Genomic DNA, 10,790 nt, shown 5'->3' with positions numbered 1-10,790 from the left:
AATATAACCCAGCACAGAGTTCCCCCTTACATCAGAGTCTGCAGGATTCTTCCTTACAGTGCAAGGGAACTTTGATGTAAAGGGGAGTGCTGCAGATCATGATGTAAGGGGGAATGCTTCAGATTTTGGTGTAAAGGGGAACTCTGATGTAAGGTGACCAGAGATCATCTTATATCAGAGTGCACAGCATTCCCCTTTACATCAGGATCCCCAGAGTTCCAACTTGCATTTAAAATGGGAACTCTAATGTGGGGGGTGGGGACTCTGGTGACCACAGAGCACCTTCCGTAGAGTGAATGCACTAAGGTAAGGGGAAAGGGGGGGTTACTGATATAAGGGGGGAACCATTTATATCAGTGCCCCCTTACCTTACTTTATTCACTCCCTCTTACATCAGTCAGACTGGCCTTGCAACGCTGTCACTGACCTCATCTCAGATGCACTGTGCAGGGCTCAGTCAGACGGTCCTCTCTGGGCTAAAGCTTTGTTCTGGTTTCATCCTATATTACCCTCTCCACAGTCCACACATGTCTGACTACTCCCGTGACCCCATCCTAGCAGTGCTCCCGCTCTTGACTGCTCTGTAGGCTACCCCCCAGGGACTGCAGACATGATACAGGAGATGGTCAGAGACTGTGCGGCCATAATACAAGAGCTGGTCAGAGACTGTGCAGACATGATACAAGAGATGGTCAGAGACTGCAGACATAATACAAGAGATGGTCAAAGACTGTGCAGACATGAATGGTTGCTAGAGGTTACTGCACATTATTACTGCTCACTGATTGGTTGCTAGAGGTTACTGCACATTATTACTTCTCACTGGGTGGAAGGGCAGTATTGTGGTTTGTGATGCAACTGTTGGGGTACAGTTGGCTGGGTGACAGAATGCAGTTTGGGGTGATGGTGGCAGCATTGGTGTGAGAGACTGAGATCATATCTCCCCTATAATAACTGGGGGTAGGGTGACAGGATGCCAAAGATGGGGTACAGGAGGGGTGAGGAAGACAGGAGGCAGGGTGGTAGGATGCCAGACATGGGGTAGAGAGGGATGATGGGAATGTTGATGACAATGAGTGGGGTGGTAGGATGTCAGCAGAGGGGGATGATGATGTGGGTGGGGTGGTAGGAAGCTGGCAGTGGGGTACAGAGGGGATAAAGATAAGGATTATAATGGGGGTAGGGTGGTTGGATGCTAGAGGTGGGGTACATGGGAATGATGGGAATGTTGGTGACAGGGGGCAGGGTGGTAGGATGTCAGAGGTGGGGTATGGGGTTATGATGATAGTGGGTGGAGTGGTAGGAAGCTGGCAATGGCATACAGGTGGGAAAAAGATGACAGAGGGTGGGGTGGTAGGAAGCTGACAGAGGGGTACAGGGTGGAAGAAGATGACAGAGGATGGGGTGGTAGGATGCCAGGCACAGGGGGATTATGATGAGGATGGAGATAATGGTGACAGGGGGTGGGGTGGTAGGAAACTGGCAGGGGGGTACAGGGGGGTGAAGATGACAGGGGATGGGGTGGTGGGAGGCTGGTAGAGGGGTGCAGGGGGGTGGAAGATGACAGGGGGTGGGGTGGAAGGATGCCAGGCACAGGGGGATGATGAGGAGGATGGAGATGATGGTTACAGAGGGTGGGATGCCAGGCACAGGGGGATTATGATAAGGATGGAGATGATGGTGACAGAGGGTGGAATGGCGGGATGCCAGGCACAGGGGGATAATGAGGAGGATGGAGATGATGGTGACAGGGGGTGGGGTGATTAGATGCCAGGCACAGGGGGATGATGAGAATGGAGATGATGGTGACAGGGGATGGGATGCCAGGCACAGGGGGATTCCTAAAAGCAATCCAGCAGCTGAATAGCCACTAGGATGGCTTTTACTTTACAGGGAATCACCATCTGAAAACAAAGATATCTAAATGATTGCTGTAGCTTCAACCATCATCCAGATATCACCACTTCAACCTAAGGTTATCGTATGAAGCTGAAGAAGTGGCTTGGAGAAGCTACGAAACATTGTCAACATTACAGAACAAGTCCAGTTGATTGTGACTAACTACTACTATCTATAGGATAAGTCCAGTTGAACGTGACTATTATAGCTATTCTATTAAAAGGCTTAATAAGAAGTAAAAGTCTCAAACATAGACAACACTTCCTTCCGCCCAGTCCTCTCTGTATATTCATTGTGAAACTTTACATCTTATCTTTACTGATACAAACAATCCACAATTTCCTTCTTTTATGCTGGGTGCATATGATCTTGTTATCAGCCTCTAGTGAATAAGAAGCTCCTAAAGACTAGTGGTAGGTCTCTTTACGGTTCTATTGTACAACTTTGTCTTTTTTGTTTGTTTGTTGTCTTTAGCATCTCTAAAGTTTTTTATGTCGCAAATTTACAGAATGTCGCACTAAGGTTGGTGGGAGATGCAGCATTAAAATAAGTGTAACCCAATCTGAATGCCGTTTAGTTTACTAAAGCAGTGTTTATCAAAAATAATTGCCGTCTTAAAACTTCTTTCACCCTATGTTGCAATTTAGCGCTGCTGATCTTTGGCAACCTCTTTGCAGTCACTTTCTGTCTACGTGAACCCCAGCCATGGCTGTATGGCATTTCTCAGTGTGGGTTTTCTGATTATGATAACAGTGGACCATGACTGCTTAATGCAGCCATTCTCAACCAGGGTTTCCGAGGATCGCTAGCGTTCCTCCAGGGGTAGCTAGGGGTTTCTTGAGCTGTGGGTAACTGACCTCCCATCTGATGGTGCCTGCACAGTTCCAGGTTCAATGCCATTTGGCAGAGCCAGTGGCTTAGCTGCAGGGGAGTTATTCTGGCCACCTCTGTAAGGGGGACATTCTTCTCACTTGCCACTACCAATATTAGAGGCATTGCCTTAATGACCCCTGGAAGACTAATCTCACCAGGGTTTCCCCGAGATCTGAAAATTATTTCAAGGGTTCCTCTTGGGTAAAAAGGTTAAGAAAAGCTGGCTTAATGTGTGTTGAAACAACCACTTGCAGTCTCTATTCAACATTCATGTGACAAGTCAAAAAAAAAGCAGGACAGACAGGGACAGAGCCTTGTCACATTATAACATAAAGTTCCTGAACAAGGACTTTCATAGCAAGATCACCAGTTTTTTTGTTCTAAAAGTTGAAGATTTTAAAATGATAAAAGTTACTTTTGATTGAAATAACAATACAATGTTAAAGCTTGTATTAGATTTCAGTGGTTGGGTTGATGCATAGGAGTTGATCTTTTAACTTCCCTGGCGGTTTTCCCGAGTGTAACTCGGGGTTAAATTTCAGCACCATTAGCGGTAACGCCGAGCCACACTCGGGATTGCATTGCAGGATCCTGATGCAGTGTACTTACCTTGTCTCCAGGATCCTGCGATGCCCCCCCCCCGCTGTGTCCGTGGGCTCTGTCCTCCACCCGATGCCTCTCTGTGCCAGGCTCCGTTCCCTGCTAGTGTCGTGACGCACGGGGGCAGAGCCTGGCGGCAAATTCAAAAAAGTGAAAAATCATAATACATACAGTACACTGTAATCTTACAGATTACATTACTGTATGAAATTATTTCACATCTCTTTTGTCCCCAGTGCTTTGTCCAATGCCCTGCATGCAGTTTTATATTATATATACTGTTCTTTCTGCCTGGAAACTGGAGCTTGTCCATAGCAACCAAAAAGTGTCCCTTTACATCAAAAGTGGTTTTAGACCAGCTAGAAAACAGCAGTAAAATTAGAATACTTGCAGAATTGAGCGATAGTGAATCGTGGGGAAATGTATTTTATTATTATTATATTATTATTTTTTGTAATTATTTATATTTATTTATTATATTATAATTTATGATTTTGTGTTTCAAACTTCATCATACCCGGGATGTCTACTAGACTCTTGTTTGACATATTTAAGTGTGTTATTGCTAAGAATTACAGGCCTACAATATAAAATGCCAAATTTCTATGCAAAACAATTGTACCGCTTTGAGACGCAAAAATCTGACATAATCATACCACCAGGGAGGCTACAGGCAAATAGACTGTGCAATTTGCAAAGTGCACAGTCTATTTGCCTTTAGCAAATCAACACCATAGTTTAAACCAGGGGTCTCCAAACTTTCTAAACAAAGGGCCAGTTTACTGTTATTCAGGCTTTAGGGGGGGCAGACTGTGGCTGGTAGGAATAGAAAATTCACTGCCATCAATGGGAATAAGCCCTACCCCATCACCGGTTTTAATGGGAAGAAAAGTGCCCCATTGTTGGTATCAGTTGGAGGAATAGTGCCCCATTGTTGGAGTCAGTTGGAGGAACAGTGCCCTATTGTTGGAGTTAGTTGCAGGGGGGTGGAAGATGACAGGGGGTGGGGTGGAAGGATGCCAGTCACAGGGGGATGATGAGGAGGATGGAGATGATGGTTACAGAGGGTGGGATGGCGGGATGCCAGGCACAGGGGGATAATGATAAGGATGGAGATGATGGTGACAGAGGGTGGGATGGCGGGATGCCAGGCACAGGGGGATAATGAGGAGGATGGAGATGATGGTGACAGGGGTGGGGTGGTTAGATGCACAAGGTACAGGAGGGCCCTGCTCGTAGAGCTTACATTCTAAAGGGAGGGGGTGGTGGTACAAAAGGTAATAGCTTACAGATTACATTACTGTATGAAATTATTTCACATCTCTTTTGTCCCCAGTGCTTTGTCCAATGCCCTGCATGCAGTTTTATAATATATATACTGTTCTTTCTGCCTGGAAACTTGAGATTGTACAAAGCAACCAAAAAGTGTCCCTTTACGTCAAAAGTGGTTTTAGACCAGCTAGAAAACAGCAGTAAAATTAGAGGAATAGTGGAGGAATAGTGCCCCACTGTTGGAGTCAGTTGGAGGACAATGGTGCCCCATCGTTGGTTTTAGGGGGAAGAATAGTGCCCCATTTTTGGTGTTAGTTGGAGGAATAGTGCTCCATTGTTGGTGTCATTGGAAGTAATGGCACCCCATCATTGGCATCAGTGGGAAGAATAGTGCCCCAAGGGCCAGATAAAGGTAAGAAAAGGGCCACACCTGGCACATGGGCCACATTTTGGAGACCATGGGTTTAAATCACAAATACTCCCTTTGGATACCACAGTTTGGATACTATGGGTTTAAATACTTGATGTCATACCTTAAATTCATTATACTGACAACCTTATGCAGTGGAAAATTGACACCTCTTTTCTTAGTGCTTAAAAAAATAAATCAGAAAAGAATAGAATATATCAAAGAAAAAAAAACAAAAAAGAAAATAAAAAACCTCAAGGAAAAGAACATCATTTTGCAATTTGATTATTTATAATTTGTTGCACATTCAACCATTTTTAAAAGTTCCTACCATCAAAGCAGAGGCTAGAATGTTTTTTTTTTCCATTTGGTTTCATTATAAACATACCAAATAGAAAGAATTTTATGAACTCCAGTTCCTGATAGATACTAATTGTCTATTATGCTTTTTATTTTTTCCAAAAGACAATGGACAATAATACAACACATTGATGGCCGCTCAATATGGACAACGAAGCAATCTATGAACCTTTCACAACTCACAAGATCATATCATTGGTTCTGCTTTTAATATTTGGATTTGGATTGATTGTGAATTCCTTGTATCTTTGGGTTCTTTGGTTCAGGATGAGAAGAACGGTAAACACAACTTGGTTCCTTCACCTAATTTTGATAAACTTATTTTTCACGCTCATCACCCCATTTGTTGCTGTGTATTTGATGATGAGACCTTGCTGGATCTTTGGCTTGATCATGTGCAAGCTTGTTAATTTTTTTATATTGTTATGCATGTATGGAGCGGTATTCATTCTCACGACAATTATCCTTGACCGATACTGCTTGGTGTTTCACCCTCATTGGTACAGAAAGCATGTGAACACTCGCAAAGCTTCTCTTATCTGTGCAGCATTGTGGACATTCGCTCTTTTATTCAGTTCTCCTTACCTAGTATTTCGTAATATAAGATATAGGAATAATATCACTAATTGCTACAATGACTACACTCTTTCTGGCAAGTTGGATGAACGGCAGACCAAATGGTCCTTGTTTAGTTTTTGATTGCTTGTGGGATTATTAATTCCTCTAGGTATAATCACAATTTGTTATCTCAGTATTTTTATCAAGATGAAGAGAGAAAACCTGACTAGGTCTACCAGACCATACAAGATAATGTGTACTGCTATCCTGTCCTTCTTTATCTCCTGGACCCCTTACCATGTATGGTATGGAATGACTGTAGAGCCTGACAAGTTCCCGGAGACAATACTTGAGGTCTTACAGATCTTGACAATTTTATTTACATGCATCAACTACTGCCTTACCCCGATACTTTACCTGTTCATTGTGGGAAGCTTCAAAAACATTTTCAAAAAGTCTCTGGTGGTCCTAATTGAATTAGTTCTCAATGAAACCAACTCCACGGCAAACAGAAGTCTTGAAGATCGGAAAGAACAGGAAAGAGCAAGCTTTGTAGCTCTAAAGGATGTAAAAGAAGAAGGCTCTTGAACCCAAATCTGTCAACTCCTTTTAGATGACTTTGGTGTGTCCTGAGACATTGCATTTTTATATCCTATCATAAATGATCTAGGATAGTCTTAAAAGTCCATATTTTAGGTATAGCTGGAATTGTGTTGGCTTAGCCAGCATCTGGCTTCTTGTATGTCTTGATCACTTAAAGTATAACTAAAGGCAAAACTTTTTTTTTAGTTTTGGATAGAGTGGAGAGGGATTAGAACATCTGTCAGGCTTTCATTGCTGTCTGTGCCCCTGTTAGGGAGAGTTATCCTCTCTATTTGTCATGTTTACCATTATCCATAAAAGTGAAAGTAAAAGAAAATCCCAAATTTTGGGTTGTTCCCAGAAAAATAATAGAGGGGAAAACTTCCAATGGGGACACTACTAGTTTCTGGTGACATAGGGGTCCCAAAGAGATTCCCATCATTTGCAGGAATTTACTCTCACTTCCTGTTAGGCTTTGGGACAGGAAGTGGAGTGAAATCTCCTCAATGGGACAGGATGGTGAAAAAAAAAATCTGACCGGGGTTATAACCCTCCCTTGCTCTATCCAAAGTGAAAAAAAAGTTTTGCCTTTAGTTCTACTTTAACCAGGGAGAATTGCCTACTACCTAATTCAGTTTCCATCCACTTCAGGGTTTGGGTGTTCTACCCACCTTTACTTTTACTCCGGATCCTCTTGGTGCATCCTACATAATATTAAAAAAATATATCAGATGCATTAATTACTGCTTTATCCTGATACTTTACATGTTCATTGTGGAAAGCTTCAAAAACATTTTTAAAAAGTCTCTGGTGACCCTAATTCAGTTGGTTCCTTATGAGACCAAAACCTCACAAACAGGAGTCGAGAAGACAGGAAAGAACAGAAAAGAGCAAGTTGGTGTCATTGGGAGGAATTGTGCCCCATCATTATTGACACTGGACCACATGTGTTGGTGTCATTGGGAGGAATTGTGCCCCATCTTTTGTGTCATTGGGAGGAATTGTGCCCCATCTTTTGTGTCATTGGGAGGAATTGTGCCCCATCTTTGATGCCATTGGGCCCCATCTGGCCTCCAGGCCACAGTTTGGAGATCACTGATCTAGGATATTCTTAAAGGACCATATTGTATGTATTGTTGGAGTCTTGCATCTCGCAGGCTCAGCCAGCTTCTGGATTCTTGTGTGTCTTGAACACCTAATCAGTTGAAATAAATCTGCCATAATGCATAAAGCTGCTCCTGTCCACCTGGGAGTTTGGGGTATTTCTGCCCACCTTTGCACTTTGCAGAATCTTCTATTATATTCTCTATAATATATAAAAAAAATAGAGAATCTGGTACAGAATTTGAGAGACCCTCATGAATATATCAGACATGCAGCACAGAGGTTTCACCAGTAAAGTCACTGAGAAATATAGCCAAGAGTCACATAGTTTTACCCTCCACCACCCATTGAAAACTGATATTTTTGGGTGGGCTGGTCTTTTAAATGGCAACTTCAGCTAGCTTTTTAAAATTGCCCCTTGTTAACTCTTCCCTAGATAGTAAGCCTGTAATGTTTGTTGAGGGCTACAACATAAAATACTTTCTTTATTCCTCACTTTCCTGTTAGCAGGCGATCTCCTCCACTCTCCTTTGCTCCCAGGCCTTCATTGTTCATACATACAATGCAGGACTGCTGGTCCTGCATTGTACGTGATGACATTGGTGAAGGGGGTGGCTGTATGACTGCTGAGTAGGAGGCTGAATGGGGCTGGTTATCTTTCAACAGTGCAAAAAAAGTTAAGAATTTCTGAACTGCTGACTAGAGTTCAACTTTAAAAGGTCCTTCACCCAACAAAAGGGAGGGCGAGGGAGAGTGCCACTGTTTAAAGTGTTGAATTGTAAGTCTGCTAACTTGCTGCACCTTTTTCACTGCAAACTCTGGTGCTACTTGGATGCACGCGACCGGACTTCCCAGGGTGGGTCACAGAGACCGTGGATGTTTGAGAATGTGGAGAAATTAATAAAAAGCTCCCATGGTGACGTAAGACAAATATTTAATAGGCTAAAAACGGCTTAAAACCACATTCCCCACATACGGGTACATGCGGGCAAAAAACAAACAAAAAAGCAGGAAAATTAAGTACGAGAGGAAATGGCGTGTCACGTTCGTTTACGTCCGACCGGTTTCGTCAGAACGTTCTGACGTCATCAGGGATCGTGCGAACGGGCACACCACCTCCTTAAATATACATCACCATTAGAGGCATCCAATCCGGTGACATCTCCTCTAATGGAGAATTAAACCAAAATTAATTGACTGCCATCTTGTGGCAAAAAAACAAAATGCAACTAAAATATACAAAGAAAATATTGCGAATTTACAACGACATACAAACTGCCATCTTGCGGAAAGATGCCAAATTGCGCAATCAAGTCAAATGTCATTTATTAAAGTTAAATTAAATAAATACAAAAAATATTCATAAGTATATTAAGATTAAAATGAATTTATAATAAAAAGAATACAAAGAGATGAAACCGAAATGGACAGCCCCTTCACAATCTGAAAGGACAAAAAAACAGATTTTCAGTAGTTGGACAGATAGCAGTTTAAATCAATATCAACAATGATACGTGCCGGGGTAAGTGTGTCCAATTGGTAGATCCATTCCGTTTCCTTTTTAGATATTCTCTGAACCATATTTCCTCCCCTCCAATCAGCATCCAGCTTGTCAATACCAAAAAATCTGGCCAAGCTGGGATCCTGTTGGTGGTGGATTCTAAAATGTTTAGAGAGGCTGTGCTTGGGAAAACCGTTTTTAATATTTGTGAGGTGTTCATTGATACGTGTGCAGAGATTTCTTTTAGTATGCCCAACGTACTGTAACCCACATGGGCAAACAATAAGGTATGTGACAAAGGTGGACTTGCAGGTAATAAACGTATCTATTTTATATTCTTTACCTGTACTAAAGGATGTGAAGTGTTCTACTTTCCTTACATTATTTCTAGTCAGTTTACAGGCTTTGCACTTCCTACAGTAGAAAAACCCTTTTGCATCCAGGAAAGTGGGAACCCTCTTGGGAGGATCTAAAACATTCGGGGCTAGCTTATTACGTAAATTCGAGGCACGTCGATAGATGAACCTAGGACGTTCTGGTAGGAAGCTGGACAGAGTCCTGTCCTCCAACAGAACTGGCCAATGTTTTAAAAAGATTTTTTCGACACTTTTATAGTCCCCATTAAAGCTAGTTAAGAAAGGAACATAATCCAGTTCGCAATTCTCTTTGATGTTATCTTTTAAAAGTTGATCCCTATCCATCTGTAGGATTAGTGATTGAGTGGCCCTGAGATCTTTTTCACGATACCCTTTTTTCTTGAATCTATCAACTAGTAAGTTAGATTGAGACATGTAATCTGACGTGGAGTCACAATTACGTCTGATCCTTAATAGTTGACCCTTAGGAATCCCTTTCAGCCAGTTGGGATGGTGACAGCTGGCCGTGGGTATGTAACTGTTCCTGTCAGTACCCTTGAAATGGGTTTTTGTCTGGATTCTACCATTGTTCTTATATAGGATTAGGTCAAGAAAGCTAATCTCACTATTGCTCCAATTACCTGTAAAACTAAGGCCATAGCAATTGTGATTGATATTACTGAGGAACGACTCTAGGGCCTCCACTGTGCCGTTCCACAAAATCACAATATCATCTATGTACCTTTTGTACAGGCAGATCTCGGGGGCGCGGGTTCCAAATATGCTATGGTCCTCCCAGAGGCTCAAGAGTATATTGGCCACACTGGGAGCATACTTGGCCCCCATAGCCACACCCTTGATCTGCCTGTAACAAGACCCCTCATGCCAAAAATAGTTGTTAGACATAGCCAACTCCAAGATCTCGATCAAGAAATCTTTCTGTTCAACCTTCAGATTGGACTTAGAATCAAGGGCCCTCCTTGTAGTTCTCAAAACAGCCTTCTGAACCATATTGGTATATAGCGATTCGACATCAATCGCAACAATGATTGTGTCATCTTGAACCGGTATATCCTTAAGCAGGTTCATAAGATGCTTACTGTCTCGCAGATATGAAGGGTACGATTGAATAATGGGCTGTAAGAAATAGTCGACATATTCTCTTAATCTCGAGAAAATGGAGTCTATGCCATTGATGATAGGTCTGCCAGGTGGGCATTGGGGATTTTTGTGTATTTTGGGCAATTGATAAATTATAGGGAGTCTAGGCGCATCA

At 42.5% G+C, this 10,790-nt stretch overlaps 1 pseudogene; it reads left to right on the top strand.

Annotated features, from left to right (window-relative positions):
• The first annotated feature begins 2,213 nt into the window (after nt 1–2,213).
• Nucleotides 2,214–9,881, top strand: LOC141109993 (probable G-protein coupled receptor 33; annotated as a pseudogene).
• Nucleotides 9,882–10,790: the final 909 nt, after the last annotated feature.

This window comes from Aquarana catesbeiana, linkage group LG10 (assembly GCF_042186555.1).
Source record: "Aquarana catesbeiana isolate 2022-GZ linkage group LG10, ASM4218655v1, whole genome shotgun sequence".
Lineage (NCBI taxonomy): Eukaryota > Metazoa > Chordata > Amphibia > Anura > Ranidae > Aquarana > Aquarana catesbeiana.
This window is presented reverse-complemented; position numbering and strand designations above follow the sequence as displayed.